At 48.1% G+C, this 23,231-nt stretch overlaps 1 non-coding gene and 1 pseudogene across 1 annotated transcript; one reads left to right on the forward strand and one right to left on the reverse strand.

Annotated features, from left to right (window-relative positions):
• Positions 1-630: 630 nt before the first annotated feature.
• On the forward strand, positions 631-791 carry LOC149334166 (U1 spliceosomal RNA). The gene has a single exon (XR_016285367.1). It is a non-coding gene; the product is annotated as a U1 spliceosomal RNA (small nuclear RNA).
• A 493-nt stretch (positions 792-1,284) lies between these two features.
• Positions 1,285-19,766, reverse strand: LOC149334167 (uncharacterized; annotated as a pseudogene).
• Between the last annotated feature and the right edge of the window lie 3,465 nt (positions 19,767-23,231).

Here is a 23,231-nt window from a genome sequence, read left to right on the forward strand (position 1 = left end):
GCTGTGCGGCAGTCGCGCGCGCTAAACCGTTTTTGGGCCAAGCCTTCGCCACCATTCTACATCCGCCTTGACTGAGCCCTGAGTGAATCCTGGTAAAAGTACCACCTCAAGGGCACCTGTCGACGGCCTGCTGCGAAAGATAAGGCAAGATAACAGACGGGACGTTAGGCACTGGTATCAGCAGCGTAAACAGCGCTTGGAGTGGTGGCCCCGCTTATTACACCCTTCCTGCAAAAACAAAAATATCCTCACGTCCTTCTGCGCTGTGGAGCTCACTCTCCAGCATATGATATTCAAGTAAAAGGTCGCATGCAAGCGCAAGCGTCCCACGGTGTGAGGTGTGCACGAAATTGGAAGCGGGAAGAAGAAGAAAAGAAATCAATGACACGTGCTGCCACAACGACCGAAGCAATCGAAACCTAAGATGCCGAGTTTTACGAAGAAGGTCAAGTGCCCTCATTTTAGAGGAAATTCAGATTACTAGTTACAATCATAGTGGCACATAATAACTCTGAATTAGCGCTTCATAGTTTTTCTGTTGGGCGCATTATTGGTTTACAATGCCACGCTCACTGGTAACATTGCGATGGCCACAGTGCATGGCATCTTCGGTCCAGGCATCCGTGCGGCATACTTACCTGGTGCCTGGTGCCTTGGTCAGGATGGAGGAGCCTCCAGGGCGAGGCGTGGGCATTGCACTGCGCCCGCGTTGACCCCTGCCACTTCCTCAATAGAGGCAGATGCGGCATGCAATTTTTGGTAGTGGGGGACTGCGTGCGCGCGTCCCCCCAACTACGTGAAACCTCAAAAAACAGAAATGTACCATATCTAATTTCCGGAGGTCGATGAAACTGCGCGCAGTTATCTACGACCACACAGATGCGTCTCCGGCGTACACAAGCCTAGAAGAGCGAGAAAAAAACTTTTATATTTAAAAGGAAGTTTTTATGTTCACCATTGCTTCACCTCTGCTAGTTGTAATTAAACCTATTATCCGAAGCGTGTATGTAGCATCAAAGGACCGCTGTGAGACCAGTAAATCCAGAATAAACTTTCGCGTAGCCAGCGACGGTGGCGTCAACTCGTTCTTAATCCTCTTCACCTCACGCAGGTGAATTTTATGCAGAAGAGCCAGTATAAGTTACTGCGTTGGCCGACTGGCTTCAGGGAATTCGCTGTTAAGAATCTGCGGTAGAGAGAGATGGAAAAAAACTTTATTATCAGGCATACGGGGCCCGCCCCTGGGTCCCCGCACGACCGCACTGCACTAAAGTGTTTATGTTCTTAAGGTCCATAGTACTGGTAGCCCCAGTCGGGGGCACTGGTCTGCACGGCCGGGTCCTCCGAGCGCAGCAGGGTTTCGCGGTCCTCTCTGGTCTTGAGCTCTCTAGGCCCCGCGGGTGAGAGTGGGAGAAGAGGATGTGGAGGGAAGAGGCGAAGAGTTCTGGACATAGGGCGCTAGCAGGTGTGGGGAAGGAGGGAATATAGTGGGTTAGGGTAATGGATGTAGGCGGAGTGTGTCTGTATTCTCCGCCAGAGTGTTGCGTATTTGTTATCTGGGGAGGTGGGAATCGGTGGTAGAGCTGGCGTGAGGTTCTACGCCAGCGTCAGATCACTAAATGAGTGCATGCGCTCCTTCGTGAATCCCCAATCCGAGGCCACCTGAGCCAAGTTTAAACAACCTCGACCTAAAAGGTTGGCGGCCTGGTTTCCGGGATTCCCGGAGTGCGCAGGCACCCATATCAGCTCCACTTGGAGGGGTGGGGGAGCATCGGGCGAGTCCAGTATACCAAAAGCAGGGACATGGACTCGGCCTCAAGCAAAATTTAGAATCGCAGATTTAGAGTCAGTTAAAATGTGCCGCGTTTCCATGCGAGTGATAGCAAATGCAATGGTGTCTTCCTCTGCAGCCTCTGGGGACATGTCTGGATGGAGAGGTAGTCTGAGGGGGGTGGATGAAGAGGAGCCCACCATAGCTGCTGTCGCTTCATCATCACAACCTACTTGAATTTCTTGAGGGTGGTGGTGTTTTTGCCATCATTCTGCCTGTGCAGGCTCAATACGCGGAGGGTGTCAACATTCGGTACCGGGTCCTCATTCATTTCGATGGTAATGGGGGAGCGGCGGATCTTAGGCCGGATAAGAAGCAGTTCAGACTGCGGAGCAAGACACTCGGATGATCCATGCGTAATTTTGGGTGAGTGTGGCTGCTTCCTGTAAGCTGTTCTCTATGCCGCCATGACTGCCGTGGCTGGTCCACAGGGTGATGTCGTCGTCATAAAGAGTGTGCTTCAGGTGGGGAATAGTCGCTAATTTTCTGGCAAGGGTGATGCTAAACAGGAGAGGGAAAGGACAAACCCTTGAGGGGTGTCGATACTCTGAAGCGTGTAGGAGGGGAAGAGGGAGTGCCGAAGTATATCTCAGCCCTGCGTTCAGTGACGAATGCTTGAATGCAGGCATACGTGCGTGCATCCACATTAAATGGGAATAGGGCAGCCATGACCGCCTGATGTTCAATGCGATCAAAAGCTTTAGAGAGATCCAAAGCTAAGACTGCCTTGGTTGTCACCTGGAAGTGGCTCGAAAATTTCGTGTGCGAGTATAGATTGTTGTTCGCCATGTGCCTTGCGAGTCTCGCTAACACAACATGCTCGAGGAGCTTCCCTAGACGTGAAGTTAGCGAAATCGGGCGATGGTTTTATGTAAGTGGTTTGTTGGGTTTTGGGGGCGCCATGACTGCGGGAGGTTACCTTCCCTCCAGCACTGGTTGAAGTATTTCGCGATCGAGATGATCGATTGGTCGTCCAGATTACGGAACATGGAGTTTGTGATTTGATCTGTACGACGTGCGGAGTTGGTTCGGAGGATCAGCAGGGCTGATCCTCCGTACCAACTCCGCACCTCGTACAGAGGATCAGCAGGGCTGATCTGACTTCTGTCTCCGTGATGTCGGCGTCGAGCGTGGGATTGCCTTGTCCTGTGTTGTGGAGTAGAGGTGAGGGGGGGGGGGGGGGGGGGGGGGCACGCTGAGAGGTGTATGTGGTTTGAAGTGTGTCTGGGATGGTGTTGGAATCCTAAGTGTGTTCGACTGTGAGGCGTGACACGTGATGCTGATTCGGTGTATGTGGGGTCAATGAGTTGTCAGAGGAGTTGCCATGCGCGTTTGTTGGACATGTTTCCGGCGATACCGTCACATATCTGCATCAAGTTGGATAGGCAAAGCTCCTCACAGTGTTGTTGGATTTATGTCTGCAGCGCGGCAAGCCACTTTTGAAGCGTCCTGTTATATTTGTTGCCTTTCCAGCGTTCCAGGAGGCTGTGATAAGCCTCCTAGAGCTTGGGCTGGGCGTGTATCCAGGGTAGGGGTTTCAGTGTGTTATTCTGCGCAAAGTTTTCTTGAATATGTCGCTACACCAACTGGCCCAACATTCTGCTCTACTTAGCATCGATGTGTTGCGTGTTATTGTAATCGTCATGCGTAAGTGATTGCATCCTGGGTGTCGATGTCTGGGAGGGGAGTGTCTGGGTGGGCAGTGCGCGCAGCGCCAAGGACAACACTGTTAATGAGTATGTGTTTTGTTTTTGCGTAACGGGTGGCTTGTACGGGACAATGATTTGTAGAGTGTAATGATCACTGCCCAATGTATGTTGTGTTCTGTTCCAGGTGACGCCGCGGATACAGCGGCTCAGCGTCAGGTCCGGACCTGTGTCCACGCTGACAATGTTGCCGATAAACGTGGGCGTCTGAAACATGTTGTGAAGAGTTGGAGGTTCTGCAGGAGCAGCCAGAGCCTGAGACGTCGATGTGTCATGGTTGTGTATCCCTAGTCAATATGCTGACTGTTGAATTCCCCACCGATTAGTAGGGGATGTTTCCCTGCTAGGCGGTGTAGCTTTCGCAGAAGCGATTCTAGCGAGGCCATCAGCGGGGACGGGGGGTGGTATATGTTTGCTGTAAAGATGTAAGGAAGGAAGTGCATGTGTGTGATGTATATAAGTTCTGTATCACACAGGGCGTCTCATGCGTGATGCGATGATGTGTGATGTGATGTGATGTGATGTGATGATGTGAACGACCAATTCAACATTTACCTGCTCTAATATAGCAAACAGAACTTCATATGGGGCCTATAGTCTTATGCGTTCTTCAGATCAATCTCCAGCATAGCTACGACTTCACGCATACAACCACACCATTCAAGTATGCTCCTGGTCACTTCAATGTTAGCAACAGTTGATGAACTTTTTTATGCCGCATGTCTGATGAGGACCAATATCGTACTTTGAGTTCAAAAGTGCTGTTTTTGTTTTTCGTTTGTTTTTAATCACTTTTATTTATTTATTTCTTTAGATAAGGCCACAAAATCGCGTTGATGCTTGGCGACAACCTGGTATATGCGTTGCCTTACGATTGTATACTAATGAGAAGGTGTATCATTATAAAACAAGAGAATTAAAATAAAAAGGACATTGAAAGGAAATACACGTTTAAAAAATGATTTAAACGCACGTAAGTAGCCTTAAGTGCCCTCAATAATCTTATACTTCAACGTTCCTTCGAAAAACCACAAGCCAGTAATGAAGGAGAGGCCCCTGCTATCCGAGTTACATGGCAAAAAATTGTGCCGGAAGTCACGAGTCTTCGCAAGGGCCGCTGGGAGTGCTTGGCCGATGGCGTAGCGAATAGTAACGTTCGGCACAGCGGCGTCGTCTGCTTCATTGTCCGCTGGGCATGCGCAAACGCGCTGAGACGGCGGCCAAGTAGTACGAGGGGGGGTAGTAGTCATCAGGTCTGGCTTCAAAAAGTGCGATGCAACGTCCTCTCCTTGTTTATTTGCTTCCTCCATAAAGCAACAACAGTACAGGTGGCGTCACTGCCGCTGGAAGAATCGAAACATTTCGAGCCTCAAAGGTATCTTCAGTAAATATAGTTATTAAGAAAAAGTAGCAAGTAATCAAAGTTTCAACGATAAACGTGGAAAATATGTAACTTGATACTTATTTTGGAGTTTAAAATTTATAACACAGCGCTCTCTTGCAGCAGTATGACGGAAGCAGTTAATGGGTTCACGCGGTCTTGCAGCTATCGACCATACTTACCTGGTGTCGAGGCATCCTTGCTCATGACGGAGGTGCCTCCAGGCCGAGGCGCCGGCAGTGCACTGCGCTCATGCTGACCCCGGCCACTTCCTAAGTCGACGTAGATGGGTTATGCAAAATTTGGTGCGCGCATGCCCCCAAACCATTTTCCATCGCATATAGACTATCCACATAGCAAGGCACGTGCCGACAGCCGTGCAAATTAGCTTTGAGCCGACGTAGGCTGAATAAACTGGCCTACTATATGCCCACTGAGCATAAAAGGGCCCAGAAACACAATCTTAGTTGACTGTTTTTCCTGTTGATCGCATACAGTGAGTTACAATGGTGCTATTAGCGTCGGTAATACCGCGTAGTTTCCGTTTTATAATATTTTTAATGTCCTCTCAAAAACAAATTCATGGCTCTGATGCTGTCCCCACACAGTGGCGGGTTTTAGCAGCGGATATGACTTCACCTGGCGCCAGCTTGATGATTGGACAAACAGTAAATATACTGCAAATTGTGTGAATAAATACAGACACATTTTGTCACCTGTCGGTGTTCTATATTAGATCAACAAAGACAACTTGTTCGTCTTAGATGAAAGCCCTGAAAAGCAAGTAAAATAAAAAAAATACACCACCAGGGGCTCTGGGATAGAAACGACCCTGCCAGTCTGAGCGAGAACGAGTTACACAGAGCAGGCAACCATGGAGTGCAAACTTTCGCGACGTGCTCTGGCAGGCTGTTTTGATTGGTTGCGCCAGGTGCCGTCATTGGGAGAGCGAAATAGGAGTGGGAAGCCCCGCCAAAATCGAGTTGAGGGCAGCGTTTTGTTTGCTTGTATTTTGAAATTTCTCCATTGAATAACTCCCGTTCCTGTGCATCGTTTCCTGTACTTCTTTTTAAGTCAGCATCTGTGTGACGTAAAGAATCCACCTGAAGTATAGCCGGTATCCCCTCAAGCAGTGTTTCGCAGCCCTTTTAACGCTTTTTTTTAGCACAAATGCCCTACTTCATGAGGTTAAGCCCAACTAAGTATATTGTGGCATCCCTGGCAGTGAGGGTGCACAAATGGTGGGATTCGAACCCGCGGTGGTGCTAACAATGCACATTGTCGTCTTGATTAACTTCCATCTGCGCCGTGAATAGATCAGATCAGCTTAACCTCGGTCGGAGCTTAAGTATCACACTCTCGATGCGAAACCACGAGCCAAGCAAGATGAACACATGCACTCGCTTGTCTACTCGGTTTAGCTGTGTTGAATCCCTACCAATTTTTTTTAATCCAGCGATGATCATTTGGACACTGCTATGGCGCCTGTCTTTAAAAAAAAGGAATTGATTGTTTGTCATACCATGTGATGCCACTAACCTGCGTTAGATTTAGCTTCTGATGGGCGTAGGATTTCGACGCACGGAAGTGAGAAAAGCACACTCAAGCTCTGCATTAGGACTCTGAAGCGAAAGCCTTAATGATTATTTGCTACTTTCTTAATTTAGTGCTTCTAATTACACTCATCAGTATGACAGCTTTCTTTTAAGCCTTATATGTAAAAGATATTTAGGCAGCGCTTGTCCTGTGTTCTTTCTCTGGTCCATCGTCTTTTGGGCTGTTTTAGAATGAAGCCATACCAACTAGCCGAACTCAACGTTTTGTTGCGAACCTATATAGAACCGCGCCTTGTGCACAGTAGCCATGTTCGTATTTTTTTGCACAAGGAGAACTTGGCCCCCCTCTTTTCCATACTTCTTTTTGACTTCAGTGACTTGCGCAGTGGAAGTTTCCGGGAGCAATTGCAGTTCCGATACCGCCTCTGAGTTCGGCTGTTTGCCAGTTTCAAATATTCACTCCACGTTTCAACCAGGTAATGAAAGCCGGATAGAACGGCGACGATTTTGGAAGTTCTTCTGCCGGAGGCGTTTGGGGGAACCTCTATCGTCATCACAATCTGGGGTGTCTTTATACAGAAAAGAAAAGGTCCATAATGCGCATATCCAGCATTACTACAGCTGAAGAAGGATGCTGGGCGAGTTTGTAAGAATACACCGTGGGGGGTACAGCTCAAACTAGACGAAGGACGAAGCAAGTAGACACACAGACGAGCGCTGACTCGAAACTGAATTTGTTATTGAAAAGAGAAAACATGTATACATTCACGTGATTATTATGTATATATTTTTCTCTTTTCAATAAAAAATTCGGTTTCGAGTCAGCGTTCGTCTGTGTGTCTTCTTACTTCCTCCTTCGTCTTGTTCGCGCTGTACCCCTTCCCCCCTCCCCCCGGTGTAATACTACAGTTACTACGAAATACTACGAAAAGATACGAAATCAGCACGAAATATACTACGAAATCAGCAAAAGCGGCGATAACGTTGAGCTGCATAGAGATCAAGTAGTCGACAAACACAACACCGGTCTCTCCAGTTAAAGAGAAAGAGTTCGTGTTAACACAACTGACATCAGCTCAGTAAGTAGAAATATGGCCGAGCCCAAGAGATGTTTGAGATAACTGGTTGGTGACGCTTACCTGTGTTGATGTCTCAAAAGTGCTCTGCGCTCTTTATCAAAATGCTATCAGCTACGGATAAGCTTTACAAAGAATAGTATTCATGCGTACAGTTCGTATGTAGTGCTCTTTCCTTGTGGAATCTGCTTGGTGGGGCATGCGTTACCTCCCGGTCCCAACAACACGTTGGTCATCAAGCTCAGCACGGACAGGGCTCGTTCTTTTTCTCCTTACATAAAACCCTACCAGTGGCGGGCGTCACTGCGTGGCCACTCAGGATAAACAGCGGAAAAAGGACCTATAAGATGACCGAGAAGATGAAGCCATAAACGGCTGTCTTTCCAAGCCACTACAGTGTCAAACTTTACGATTGTACGGATGCTTGCATTGCTCGGCCCGATCAGGTCACCTGCTTGGTCCATAGAACGTGGAAGCAAAGGGAATCGTTCACCTACCGTCACTTCAGCTTCGGTATCTACTTTCATGCGAACCTCCTGGTCGTTTATCAGCACCTTCATGAAGTGCACAGATGCCTTGTTCTCAGATTGCTCGACCGTGCCAAGAAATTTCTTATTAGGTTCGATAATGCCGTCGAGATTCCCGTCGGCTTGCTTATTTTTTCGGCACGCTTTTTCGAAGTGGTCAAACTTTCGGCAGAACGTGCACCTTTCTTGTTGCGCTGGGAAACTGCTTCTCTGACGAGACTGACGAGATGATAAGCTGTCTTTTGTCGGCGTGTAAGTGTGCTTTTTTCCAAGCTTTTCTTCGGCTTTACTTCGGCGACACAAGCTTCCGGGATTGCCCAGTCGTTCCCTTTCAGCTCGGACCGTTTCACTCGTACGCGGGTTTGCCGAAGCAGTCTTCAGCGTGAGCTTCGGATCCAGCTGTAGTTCTTCCCATAAGGCTTGATCCCGTAAACCCATTAACAAGTGGTCACTTTAGGTGTTCTTTCATGTATTTGAACTCGTACAGTCTTTGTCAAAAATAACCAGGCCGCATGGTTTGGTTCCATTCGTATATTAGACCGCTCACGTCTTCTTTGAAGATCAAAAACTTATTTGAAGGTGAGGGTAGGGGTTCTCCTTGCCATACACAGATTTAGAGCTTCAGGGCTGGCATAATAGCTTTACTATACGACTGAGAAGCAAACCGTGCAGCCTGGTTACTTTTGACAAAGCTTGTACCTCTGCTAGCCTGTTAAGCTCTGCTGCGAACTGGTCTACTGTTACGCCCAGCTGTTGACGGCGATGATTAAAGCGAGGGCTCTCGTACACTGTATTCTTGGTGTGGGCGAAGCAGTTCTCAAACTTGTACTTTACGAAGCTGAGATCGTTCATTTCTTCATCTTTGACGCTTAGCGATTGAAGAATCTCTCGCGACTTTCTGCCCATTGTATAAATTCGCTGGTCCTTTTGGATAACGTAATTTTGAGAAATGCTCTCCGAAGGCAAGATCATGCAGTACAACAGCTTCCGGAGCCGTTGCGTGATCGTGGTCAGTCTGTCGACTTGACATCGTCGTCATTAGTGGGAAAAAGATGCTCCTCCTTGCCCTCGGCGACATGCCTGTGTTTCATGCATGCATAAGGACCCACTCTACTCAAGTACTCGCCGAACGATGGTAGCTCAGTGATTAGGCCACAACAGTGCTGAGAGGGCTGCGGCTTATCAGCTGCACCGAATGGCCTGGAAGCCAAGATTGGCACATGTTCAACAGCATGCCTTCTCTGTTGAAGTCACCGTCCAGCAGTGCTGCACCTCGGGAGGAAGCCACCGTGGAAGGAAGAAAGCTGTTCAGAGCTTATATGAGCACCAGTAACGGCAAGCACCGGACCCGCTTTCCCTACATGGGCATGGGCGACTGACGCCACCCTGGGTTCCGAGTTCAGCCATCGTCGCCTCGGTTCCGGAAGGGGATCGACGACCCGCAGGAGCACCAGTGCCGCCGAAGTTTGGAGCACTTTCAATAGGCGGTCAGGCAGGGTGTCGGTAGGTGGCGCCACCGCGGGGACACCAGCCTTTTGCTCGGTGGTCTCAAAACATTGTCTTCTGTCCTCGCGTGGTTGTTTCCGAACCTTGTTGTATGCCCTTCTTCATCTTTCTTTTACAGCGAGTCCACCACTCCTGACGCATCCGGGGAAGGCTTCGTCAGCGGCGTTAATTTCTGAACAGAAATGTTAAAGCTTGCAGGACGGGATCAGTTGCTTGCGTTGAGACCGGATCCCGGTGCTACTTGTTGTTGTTGCCTTTGAAGCAATGATACATACTCACGATGGGAAGTCTGGAGCAGATTCAAGTAGGAGAAAAATTCACCCAATTTATCTCGAACGGTTCGTAAATAAAAATTGAGGAATCTGGGAGAAAGCGAATAACGAATTTGAGAGATTTTGAGGAGATTAGGTTGAAAATTGACGAAACATGGAGGAGAGGGGTAGAAATGAATAATTCTAAAAGTAATATTAATAAGGAAAAATTTGGATAGAAAAGTAAAGAAGTAAAAAGACTAAATTTTCGTTAAGCACTATTTGCGGCTACCTTCATGATTACATCATTGCAACTGGGCGCTTACCCTGTTAAATCCATATAAAATTCCACTGAATGTCCAAAAGCGTATTTTAGTTTGTTTCCTGATGTATCTAATTTGCTTATTATTAACATTTCTAACAATTCATACATATTTTCTGATTTCAAACATTCTACTATTTTACTTAGCTTTTTTCCCGCACTCATACCTCCTTGGCATTCACCACCGCACCTTGGCCAATCCCCCCGCGTGGGTATGTGCCATTTTCTTATGGTGAAGAAGAAGAAAATCTCCCGGTCTCGCTAACACACCTGTGAACAAGCTCACACACTAGAGGTGCAAGATGCCGGGCTAGTTGGTGTTGCATAATGACATAAAAAACAGCGCAACGAACGGGACGAAACACGAAGGAGCAGAAACACAGACACGGGCGCTGACTAACAACTGAAATTTTATTTCGAAGCAGGACACATATGTAAGGTACAAAGAGGGGGGTGTGTCCAAGGCGATCCTGCACAATCACCGAAACAGTGTAGTCACGTCCAAGGGTAAAAGCGATAAAAAGGTGAAAGGCCGAAAAAAACAAAAAGCGATAAAAACCACGGTGTAAGAGGCCGGGACGGAAAGTGAAACCGATGAAAACGGTTATACACATAGCCAAAGGCGAAAAAAGGCGTTAAACTAACGGTGAAAAAACAGGACTAAAATCGCAGCACAAGGTGATTAACAAAAAAGACAGAGAGGCAGGGTAAATGTTTAATCCTTTTCTTAAATGCCCCTTTCTGTCTTTTTTGTACCTCGGATCGCCTTGGATCGCCTTGGACACACCCCCCTCTTTGTACCTTACATATGTGTCCTGCTTCGAAATAAAATTTCAGTTGTTAGTCAGCGCCCGTGTCTGTGTTTCTGCTCCTTCGTGTTTCGTCCCGTTCATTGCGCTGTTTTTTTTTATTTCATCACACACTAGCTTAAGGGCATGCCCTTTGACGCTTGCACTGAAGGAGAGGATGACAGGAAGAGTAAACGGCAGCCCTAATCGAGCAACGGGAATTTGCAAAAAGTTAATTCTCGGCCGTGCAAACCGCCGACAGGTGAGGATGTAATCGTATAACGATTCAACGTCCCCGCATGGCGCACTGAGATTCGAAGGCGTGAACCCAGAACGGCATAAATAACGACTGAGACAAGGAATCCTGCAGTGCAGTACTGTCGTGGAAACCTTACACAACCACATGCTCGAACGCTCCATAGGAATTTTAAGTGCTCAGAGTCCGCTGTAGCAAGGGTGGGCTCAGGTTTTGATGTAACTGGAAACTTTCAAAACAGGACACAGTCTTCACGGTAAGTTTTGGAACTACGTGGGCAACAGAAAAATTGATTGATTATTTCGCTATGAAATCGGACAAGGAATTTGAAGTAATGCCACAGTGCCCTGGAATTCACTGAAAACGCACTTCTTGCACATGACGAGGCACATAGAACATCAGGGATCGGTACCCTCGAGCTTTCAAGCGTTTTCAAGACTCGGAGGTAGTCCGAGAATAATTACACGAGGAATATGGCAGGGAACGTTTTGATGGTCAGATCCATAGCGAGGAATTCAGCAACAAAAATTGGCGTTTAATCTACGCGGACTGAGTAACTCCAATATAGTTCATGGGAATAACACCTTCTGCTGCTTTTTCGCCATGTTTAGAGGCAACTGCCTGGCTCCATACTGGAACTGATATTCTTCCAGGAGATCATTTAGCACGCTGGCAGTCTTATTCTCTGGATACTGCGGCAGCGTATGATAAAAGCGAAGAGCACAAGCAGCCTGCACATTTTCAACGCATTGCCCGGTTAATAGGTGCTCTAAACAACAGGTACTCTGTAAACGCAAATTGAGGCAGCCTGTATTGAGGCGAATGTTTATCTAGAAACAAATCTGGTTTGTCAAAAAATTTGGTATAGCTACTCCAGGCAAAGGCTCAAGTCTCCGTAAGATAGTGCGCACAGGGAGAAGCTGGCAGCGGGAGTTAAGTCCCATACGCGGGCTTCCAGAAACTGGGCACAATTTGCCACAGATTTTGGCAAATCCAGGCAAACCCGTAGAGCAGACCTCTCCAAAAGCACCAGAGATTGAATTTTGTATGTAGGAAAATCGGAGAACCGAAGGCAACCGAACTTCAAAATTTGCCTTACGTAAGTCTTACAGACAAGTAAAAGATTCTGTCTGCGCATATCAAATTTCTTATCACTGATTGTGAAGCCTTGTGATGCCACAACTTTATCTATAAGGCGGCTGTGAACAATGTGTTCAATAAATTTGACTACATTAGACAAGATCGGCCAAATCTTAACGGTTACAAAACCCTTTATAGGATCTTCGAACAGTAAGATCATGTTCGCGGTCTTCCATTCGGGAGGGAGCCCAGCTGTGTCGAGAGACAGGTTAACAAAATGATAAACACCAGAGGTAAAGTTTTTCACGAGAGTCTTCAACGTACCGATTGTGACCCCGTCACATCCAGGAGCTGTAGGTTTGTGGCCAGAAACTAAAGAAAATAATTCATAACTTTGAACCGCGATGTAGACTGCGTGCAGTGTAGGTAGGACGAACTGGAGTGCCATTGGCGCTTGAAAGCGCAGAGCAAGACCTTGCGCTCTTACTCAGATCTTACTCATACCTTCTTCCGTCGATGAAACCTTGGCGCCGTAGCTGCACCTTATCGACCGGTGCAACACTGCTTCAAGTCTTTCGGTTTCACTGTGGCTCTGGCATGTAGTGAATGCTTTAACGATCGTTGGGAAGTCGGCCTAGTATGATATACGGTCCCTTATCCTTTTCCTTCCATTTCTTTCTTTCCCTGCTTTCTATCGGCTCTCGCTCAACCAGTTCAATATCTCCAGGTTTGTATGTTGGAGCTTGTGAACTAAGTTCTCATGCCCGTTATCATAATAGCTGGTGGGTCGAAGGTGCCAGCCACGTCATGTAGGAAGTGTGTCCCTTTATTGTCCTTAGTTGAACTGTGTCCGCAAATTTTGAGCAGCAGCCACTGGCTGCATGCCACCGCTGCTTGCTGCTGCTCAAAAATTAGAGAGTGATGGACTAACAGCATTGCGCTGTAAATAAAAGATGAAACAGGGCATATAGCAAGACTCGCAAACAACTAGGCGAGGACAGAAGACAATTTTTTTAGACCACCTTGCAAAAGGCTGGTATCCCCGCGATGGCGCCACTCACCGACACCCTGCCTGACCGACTATTGGAAGTGCTCCAAACTTCGGCGGCACTGGTGCTCCTGCGGGTCGTCGATCCCCTTCTGGAGCCGAAGCGACGATGGCTGAACTCGGAACCCAGGGTGGCTACAGTCGCCGACGCCCATGTAGGGAAAGCTGGCCCGGTGCTTGCCGTAACTTGTGCTCATAAGCTCTGAACAGCTTTCTTTCCTCCACGACGGCTTCCTACCAAGGTTTAGTACCGCTCGATGGTGACGGCAACAGAGAAGGCAGCCTGTGGAACACATGCCAACCTGGACTTCCAGGCCACTCACCGGAGCTGATTAGCCGCAGCCCTCCCAACACTGTTGTGGCTTAATCACTGAGCTACCATCGTTCGGCGAGTACCTAAGTACAGTGGGTCCTTATGCATGTATGAAGAACACACGTACGTCTCTGAGGGCAAAGAAAAGCATCTCTTTCCCGCTAATGATGTTCAATCAAGATTGCAGTTTTATAATGCCGGCAAGCATCAAGACTTTCCACAGTCATGTCTGAAATCACTCAGACCGGTATCGATCACGAGACTGCGCCGGCAAATTCCCAAGAAATCTCTAGAGGGGATGATTTGTGGGTAACTCTTGTGCTGAGCGATCCTAACTGCGGACAGATTTTCTCGAACTAACGTCGTGAAAAGTAAAATGACCAATGTGAGTCCACATGAGTGGGTTCAGTTGGTGCAGTCGCAGGGGAAGAGGCTATTTAGATGCTGGTTTCGCTTGCTTCGTGCCCGTGGATATGGCAAGTCCCTCGTGAAGGAAGTGTGGATTCTGAAGAAGGCGCGGAGATTTGATTCATGATTTGCAACAGCACAGCAAACACGGACAAGAGAAGGCTAAACAAAACAAGTGCTCACTTAAGCTGATATTTCTTACAGGAAAGGAAGAATATGTAAATCACGAATCTCACAAAAAACAAATAAAAACGGAACCGGCATGCAAGGTGCGAACTCTGTGCGCACGTGTCCAACAACAGAAACACTCTGGCCAGAGGAAGATAACCCTGGACGCGTCCTTATTCACGCTATCAATCGAGAAAGGCACCGTTAAGGAAATCTAGTTCATTTTGTGAAACCTGTACTGATGGCCGACTGACGCAAGTGTCTTCAGAATTATGCATGTAATATGATTCCATTATTTCTCTATTCAAATGGTCCATATGCCTAAAAAAATGGCTGCACCAGAAAAGACCTGTGCGAAATCACACGAACGACGGTGCAGGGCGAGGTCAATAGACGAATTGGACGAGTTGTTCTCACTGGAGTCCGGAGTTTTCCTGAAGCCTTTTATTAATGCATCGTCCGGTCTGACCAATATAAACAGCACCGCTAAAGCGGAAACGTATAAACAACTCCATCACTGCGCGAAATGGACTTAGGACGATGCTTGATCTTACACTCACTCGTTTTACCGCGCACGCTTATGTTAGGTCTCGTTTTCTGCTGTGAAAAGGTGCCACTCAAATTATAGGGTGATGATGAGCCTCTATTAATTCGATCACCGTATTGTGAGTACCAGTGGCCACGAGACGTTTCGCCTTAGTCGCACGGAAACAGGACAATGCCTACTGCGACAGCTACGTCTCAATCCACCAATTCCCACCCCAACAAGTCCTACACCTTACATGATTTCTCTGCGCACGCAGGATCACATATATCATCAGAAGCCCCTACCGCGCAATATGAGTGCTAGTCTCCATCACGGTAGGCGGCAGGCACGAGTGAGCTATTACACCAAAACATACAGCAACCGCTCCGATATCCTTTATGTCGACGCGGCACAAAATTCTAAAGCAGGCTATATCACGGCAGTCTCAGCATATATGAAGACGGCACAGTGGGGGCCGCCGCCACTATCCGAACTAATTCGCCTGCAGAGGCGGAAGGAGTCGCCATCGTACTTGCTCTGGCCCACTCCATCATTGACAAAAACATGACCGAAATTTGCACAGATTCCCAGGCCGCGTACCGCCACTACCTAAAGGGCGTGGCGACGCCGGCAACACACCGTATTCTTACCACGGCCACCTCTCTCGACGGAACGGTTACTCTGCCGTGGGTTCCTGGGCATGCCTCGATCCCCGGTAATGAGCGCGTTCATGCGCTGGCCCGAGAACTCTCCTCCCGGACCCCGGAGGATCAGGCACCCAACCCTGCACAAGAAGCCCCATCGGTTCTCTCTACATATCACCAAATCACCACATTTTACAAATTCAGCCGCATGACACTGCCACCACCCCACAGTACCTTGTCGCCCTTATCCAGCGCCACATGGCGACAATTACAGATAGGCTGCTTTATTTCAACCCACCGTCTCTCATGCTTTCACCCCACCTTTCCTCCTGATTGTAACACCTGTGGCGTGCCCAAATCCACAGTTTTCCACTACCTTTGGGAATGTCCTTCCCCAAAGGCAGTATCCCCCATCCCCAATCCCACTCATTCTTCCTGGGAGGCTGCTTTACGGACCGCTCAGCCCGCCGGCCAGAAATGGCTGGTGGATCGGGCTTTACGTGAAGCACAAGGCCGTGGACTCCAGGACCAGTAGGAGACCACCCTGGAAGATTTTTTTGTGTGTGTGTAATAAAGTTGTTTCCATCCATCCTATAGGGTGACGAAAAAACGACCTTTACGCCGTATTTTCCACCCGTCTTCTTTAACCCATGGGACACCCTATGAGCCTACACTACAACAGCAACCTTCTTTGGATCACTGGGAATCTGTTGCTGGCTCGCGCCCCTTTTCACCAATTCATTATTCTTTGTCACACGCTCTGGTTATAACCTGATCCAGGTAAGAACTTTTTTCAGCCTTTCCCTTTTCCGCCCTTTCCAGGACAGGACGAGGAGCACGAAGAGGAATAAGAGGAAAGGCAGGGAGGTTAACCGAAAGACTAATCGGTTTGCTACCCTACACGGGAGGAAGGGGGTGAGGGGATAATAAATGAAAGAGAAAGGAGAGTAACACAAAATTGAAGTCACATGGAAAGTGAACGTAGTACGTTAAGTCACAGCCGATTGTGTAGGCCAGAAGTCCGCAAGAAGCGGGGCAGTGCCTCGGAGGCTTTCACCGCCGACGATCGCCGCGGCCAGTGGCCGAGAATCTTCATTTCCGTCAGTGGGCGTGGATCTAGGCGCTCCTGCGCACGGGTGAGGGATTGCCATTCGGCGCTGTAGGCAGGGCAGTCACAAAGAATGTGTGATATAGTCTCGTTATACCCGCAGATGGCACATGCAGGGCTATCATCCATACCGATCAAGAAAGAGTAATGGTTGGTGAAAGCTACACCAAGCCACAGGCGACACAGCAAAGTTTCGTCACGTCGTGGTAGGCCGGATGGAAGCCGGAGCTTCAGATTTGGGTCAAAGGATTTTAAACGTGAATTGGAAAATTGGCCGGAATTCCAAGCGGCAATCCTGATGTATCGAAAAAAACAAAATAAGGGAAACCTTGGAAGCGTTGATCGTTCAGCGCAGAGGCCAGAGCTGCGTCAGCAACTCATCTCTTAGAATGCTTAACAAAGATGAAAAGTCGGTAGAGGCACTTAAAACTGCTTACGTGTGAGAAGTTGAAAGCCCACCCGCTCACTTTGTGAATCGTCTTGCGAATGGATTATGGCCTTTTCAAACGATGGTTTGCATTAGCGTTGCATCCTGGCGAGGGCAAAAGACAAGAACAAGCGTGAGGTCACCGTGGATTTCCGAAGGATACCCGGCATGGAAGGCGGCTACGTAAGTTCCCTAACGATTTCCCTCGAGCAGAGGGAGGTCGCTATGCTGCGTTAAGATAAACGATTTACGTGATTGTAAGCTATGCGCGTGTACCACTAAGGCAGAGTTGATATGATCACGCTGCGAAATTCCGGGCCGAGCTTAAGAAACACTTGTTTGGTGATCATGTTTTCTTTCCTTTTTGAAGGCTTCATTTTCGTTTTTCTTTTCAATCTTTCTTCTGTCATTTCTGCTATCAGCGCAGCATGTTTCCATGTTGTCTCTTCTCTTATGCTTTTTCCAAGTTTGTTGTCACGTGGTCTTGTTTTCTTTTTTTCCACTAGAATGAACTAAAGTCTCAGTTAGTAGATTGCGCTTAACCAATCTTATTGCCTTTAGCTCTGTCCTTCTAAGCAGCGCATGTCTTGCATATGATCATGTTCCAACTAGCCCAATGCCAAGCGCTTCATAACGTACGTTGCAGAATGAACATATGATTTCGCACGTCTACCCGGTTTAACTACGCTAAAATCCTACCAATTTGTCGCTAGTAACTTATCTAGTTAGTGCTAGCGGACTAAAAACAATTTTTATGCACCCTATTAAGTTTCCCTCAGTGGTGTCCGAATTATTTTTTCTTCTCGATCTATGGACAGCTTCTGCTCCATCACTCTGCGTGGGCTAGTTTAAAAGAAACGCATGAATGATTCAAATATTTTTATTGCCTAAAAACATGCTTAGTACAAGACGTCTAACAATAAGATCTAGCCATATCTGGAGCGCTGCCGTCAGTTTTTGGAGGATGACGTCAGAGATCCAAACAGACAGTATGAACAACCAGCGAGGGAACCGGCGAGAGACAATGATTATCCATGGGCAGTGCGAATGCTAAATGCTCGATTTGGTTTCATTGATTTACAGGGGTTTAAAGTGCAAAAGCGACTCAGGCTATGAAGGACGCCGTAGTTAGGGGCTCCGGAAATTTCGACCAACTGGCGTTCTTTAACGGGCACTAAAATCGCACAGTACATGGGCTTCTAGCATTTTGCCTCCAACGTAATGCGACCGCCATGGCTGGGAAGGCTAAATGCATGACCTCTATGGTACTGATCGCGCCACTGCTATACAAGTTGTTTGCACTAACGTCATGGTAGGCGTTATGTTGGAGGTAAAAAGAGCAATGAAAATCTGGGCGTTTGACTAATCCGCTCATCGCCAACTGCTTCGACCTGCGCCGTGGAAACGAAGCATGGTACACCAACATGACGTAATGACATCCGTCAGCCCGTGAGCAAGGAATTTATGTCGCGTTTCTGCTGGCGCTTGGAGGCCAATCTGTGTGCCGATAAGCACTGTACGGGATACGATGAGCCAGTTAGTGCGTCGATCGATCTTGCACTGAGCGAAAGTGCGAAAAAATTTAGGATGCAGAACATTTAGGAAATAAAACAAAACATTGGCGATTAGGAGTTCTAGCCTGTAAAAGAAATACAAGGCCTTATCATGATCATATCAGAGCTACACCACAGGAAGATAAATGCTAGTGTCCAGACTCAACGCAGAAATGCTAGGCGAATAATTTTTCAGTATCGGTGCCCAGAAGAAAAACACGTGCTCCCCGAATGTTGAAGGCATTTGCAGTCGGCGCATAGAGAACATACGTTAGCATCTTCCAAGACAGCGAGTGCAACGCCAGAGGGAAACATTGCCATTGTAAGCAATACGGATGCATGTCGAGAAATGGGGGCCAATCCTTCAGTAGGTGCCGCATGTTCGGTGTAAATAGGCACACACGCAAACCCGCATGCTTATATAGAACATACAGAGCGCTGCAACAGATGCTTTCGAAGAGAGAGTGCAGCATTAGAAAATTATGCAGCAGTGTCAAGCCATAGGTTTTCAACATTCAAAATACGCGCCCAGTTATGAGACTAGCCAGTCTTGTCAGAGGTCACATGAAAAGACTTTCCTTCTCTCAAGAGTAGAAGGAAAACTTAGCTTCCGTGGTTGCTACATCTCGCGAGCAAACAGGCACCAGAAACGTCCGGTCTGTTGAGGAGCAGAAAATCCTCCCTGTTCTTCGGAGCGGTGGCACTCGCAGCAGGACCCGCCCCTCGGTATACAAGGCGGGCTTAAGCTGGAGCCAACAATCAAAATCGAAGATCACCGCGCACAACATGCACAATATGCCCGTCTGTCACAAGTGTCCCTTACCAAGCTAGATATGCAGGGCGTCTGGTGGCGAGTGCGCCCACGATACGCAGGGGAGAGCAGAATGCTGATATCGCACCCCTGATGAAGAAACGAGGACAGCAACCACGTCATTAAAGCCAGCTGCATTCCGAAGCCCACGAAGGAGAGCCACTTGTCTTCGACGAATCTGAACCTCCCGGACTGCACCCAACCAAGACTGCGCCATTTCTAGTGGAATGCATTTAGCAAGTACAGAAGGCTGACGTACACTACGAAGATGACGGTAGCGAGGTTGCCGAAGGAGTGCAGGCTGAAGAACTTAGCCTGGAGCAGGAATGAGGGTTCTACCAGGATGATGAAGGCACTGTCTGCAGTCCTACGGGTTTGTTTGGGCACAAACTTCGGACGACCGCCAAGGTTGGAAGTGACGTCGGCCACGTCTCGGAACAATGGCTTGTTCTGCAGCTTGATCAGCAGAAGAGGTAACATCCATGACGCTTGAAACGCGAAGACAAGTAGGGTCGCAGCCATGCTCACATTAGTGCGTGCCAAAATCGTGATTGTCTCCCCATAGCAAGCCGATGATAGTATGGACTGCCGGCAGCATCATGTAGCCGAAGGCAGCGATGCTCAGGATGAACAAGCCTAAATTGAATAAGCAGGTCCACACAGTGTTCAGCAGCACCAAAGGCTTGTCGCGGTTGCTATGCTGAAAAAACGGTTGTTGCGTCACGGGAAGGGCACTGGTCGCCGCTCTCATTCTCTCTTCGGCGCAGAGGCTACCCGTGATAAATGCCTCCTTGCAGCAACCAAAAGAGCTTCACAAAACTTCCATGATAGCTCACGTTACGGTCTCCTGCTTCTCCTAGTCTTGCACCAAAGGCGGCTTGACGGTGGACCGCTGTCTTTATCCAGGAGGCGTAGAATCGTAACTCGACTTTCATATAATGCAATGCTACAAACCTGCCACTGTCACTGCGGTCGTTATAGAGAGTAGTACATGCACACGCACCGGCCACAGGCTAGTTGGGAAGAGCAGAAATGAAATTTGGGAACAACAGCAATCGCGTTCATGAAAGGAAGCACACGTCGAGCTCTCCTGCCGAGCTCTGAATACAGCTGACTTTGTGCCCGTTGGTTTTCTTCCGGTCGCTGTAGACTAAGATATAAGCGATAAAATCTTCCATTCATCATTTCCGTTTTTCCCCTTTCGCTACTCCCGTAACACGCTCGCACTGCTATAACTTTTATTTTGTTTTGGTGGGTCAGTTGATCTTGTCTGGAAACCGGTGGAGTGAACACGATCTAATCGTCGTGCGCGTATCAGAAATTACCGGGGGCCAAGTATTCAGTGTTTCTTTCCGCCATCCCGTACTCCCAACAAGTTCTTCACTTGTGTTCATTATCATTTGTTTCGACGCTCCGCGCCGTGTTAAGACGCTGACGAGCCGCCGGGTAAATGTTATTATTTTTGGTTTTTATCAGTAATCAAATAAAAACGGAAGGTAAAGATGTTGCTAGCTGCGCTATCTGCCATCGAAGACTGAAGCACCTCAGCTGCGGCTAGTGCGTGATACTGTTAAGAATTGACTAGTGCAGATCCGGCCACCAAGGCATCGCCAACGTATGTGAGCCAGGCAACAATCGCTCGTTGTGAAAGGAAAGTTGGCACATATGGTAACTGTCTTAAGATCGTGATTATATAGCGGGTGTTTTACCTAAGATGATCTGCAATAAAAAAAATGGCTGTGGCTCAACTTGGTTAAGCCGGGAAATCGCGAAAGCAATACCCATGGCTACGCCCTCGCTCACATGATAGTCGTGCTGTTGTGGTGCTTGTGTGAAACTTGTATACCTTGGTGCTGCTGTGGTGATCACTTGGCTATTCTATGTACAACTAGTAGTGAAACTATAATCGCTGCGCTGTGAGGATATACTTGGTTGCTGGTGATGTTAATGCAGACTGTAGAACTGCTGTTCCTGCACTGGCTACAACGGCATGCTTGGCACTCATGGTAAGTGTCCTGGTAAATCCAAGGTACACGCTAGGCACACAAGAAGACACATTGTTACATTGCCACGGAGTCCAAAGAACGCCACCACCTGTTCGGCGCGGTGCGTTGCCCTTCGAACGCAACGCTTTTTGAGGAAAGGAAATGGTCTGTAATTCTCTGTCATCTCGGTGGACACCTGAGCCGCACCGTACAGGAAGGGAGGAAGTGTGAGTGAAAGAAGAAAGAGGGGCCGTAATGAACAAAATGAAAATTCTATTTGAGGAAAAGAAATTACTCATTAACTGTTCACATATCTCAGTAGACACTAGTCGAAAATTGTATTTGAGGAAAGGAAGTTGCGCAGTAACCGTCTCACATATTTCGGTGGACACTCGTCAAATTTCGCGCGCGGTGACGTCACGACAACTTGGGTCAATCTGAAACGCGGACAAATACGCCTTGCTCGTCGGTGAATTGGTTTTTGAGGAAAGGAAATGTATCTGTCTCTCATATCTCGGTGGACACCTAAACCTCGCCGTGACGGGAAGGGAGGAAGATGGTAGTGAACGAAGACACCGTATTCACAAGACGCACCTTTGTTCATCCCAAACCATCGAGCTGGCATGGCGGAGTGGTAGAGTTCTCGACTCACACTCCGGAGACCGGGGTTCGATGCGCAAGCTCGGCAAATTTCTTACTGGGTTTTATTTATTTATCTGGTGTGACTAGAAAGGTTTGACTAATTGGTTAAGTAGGGAATTAATTAAACTCAAACTTACTTGGAGCATCACTAAACGATCCCTTTAATTGGTTGCATGGTTAGTAGCCAAAGTACAATTGGCCCAGTTTGAAATTCGCGCACTGTGACGTCCCGACCGTTTCGACCAATTGAAAAGCGTGACATTTCTGTCGACAGCTCCTGCTTACAACGATGAGGCATTAAAGGCTTCCGCCTTAAAAGCGCGCTTCGATCGCGGAGGCCACGCCGTGGTGGCACCGCCGCGGCTTGCGACGGCGCGAGTCGGTCGCCCTTCTCTTCGGCGTGACGTCACAAAGCACCTTTGCGCTCCTATCGGAGAGCGCAGGCGTTAGGCGCCGGTGGTGTTGGCACCGCCGCGCCACGCCAAAGGCTGAAAGTGCAAGTAGTAAAGCTTTCGCTTTAAAAACATTTATTGAAACGCTGTAAAGTTTTTGGCAAGGGAGGCGTGGGTGGTTGTTGAGCAGGGTGGCAGTCCAAATTCCGGGAAGCCACAGGTCGAAGCCGCTGCCCAAGCTTTCTGGACGAGGGCTCGCTTGGCCTCAAGGTCCGACCCGGAAAGGGCGCCTCCCAGCCTTGCCTAGTTGGCTGACTTTTACTGTCTACATTTGTATTATACTGGCAGACCCACGCCATGTGGTATAGGTCAGCGTTATTTGCACCTCCCCGCGAGTCCCGGAATCTTGAGTTACAAGACCGTTTTTTCAGCATAGCATTCTCAGCGATGTAGCGCATCCAAATACAGCTAAGACGGGCTAAAAAATAGGCCGGTTAACTAATATTGAATAGTTAAGTTTTCACTGCTACTCTTAGTCTGCCGCCGTGGTGGCTCAGTGGTTATGGTGCTCGGCTGCTGACCCGAAAGACGCGGGCTCGATCCCGGCCGCGGCGGTTGAATTTCAATGGAGGCGAAATTCTAGAGGCCCGTGTACTGTGCGATGTCAGTGCATGTTACAGAGCCTTAAGTGGTCGGAATTTCCGGAGCCTTTCACAACGGCGTGTTTCATAGCCTGAATCATTATGGGACGTTAAATCCCATAAATCAAACCGACCATCTTAGTCTGCTTATTTATTGTGAGGCCTATAGGTAATCGTAAGTAATGTCCTTATTACTTTTTAGAATTTAGAAAATTAAGTTACCCTGGGCGCTGCGGCCCTACAAATTTTGGTTATTTCGACTAGTTATGTGCACTGGAGGGCTTG

Source organism: Amblyomma mixtum, chromosome 8 (genome assembly GCF_055824585.1).
Source record: "Amblyomma mixtum isolate Tamu chromosome 8, ASM5582458v1, whole genome shotgun sequence".
In the NCBI taxonomy this organism is placed as follows: Eukaryota; Metazoa; Arthropoda; class Arachnida; order Ixodida; family Ixodidae; genus Amblyomma; species Amblyomma mixtum.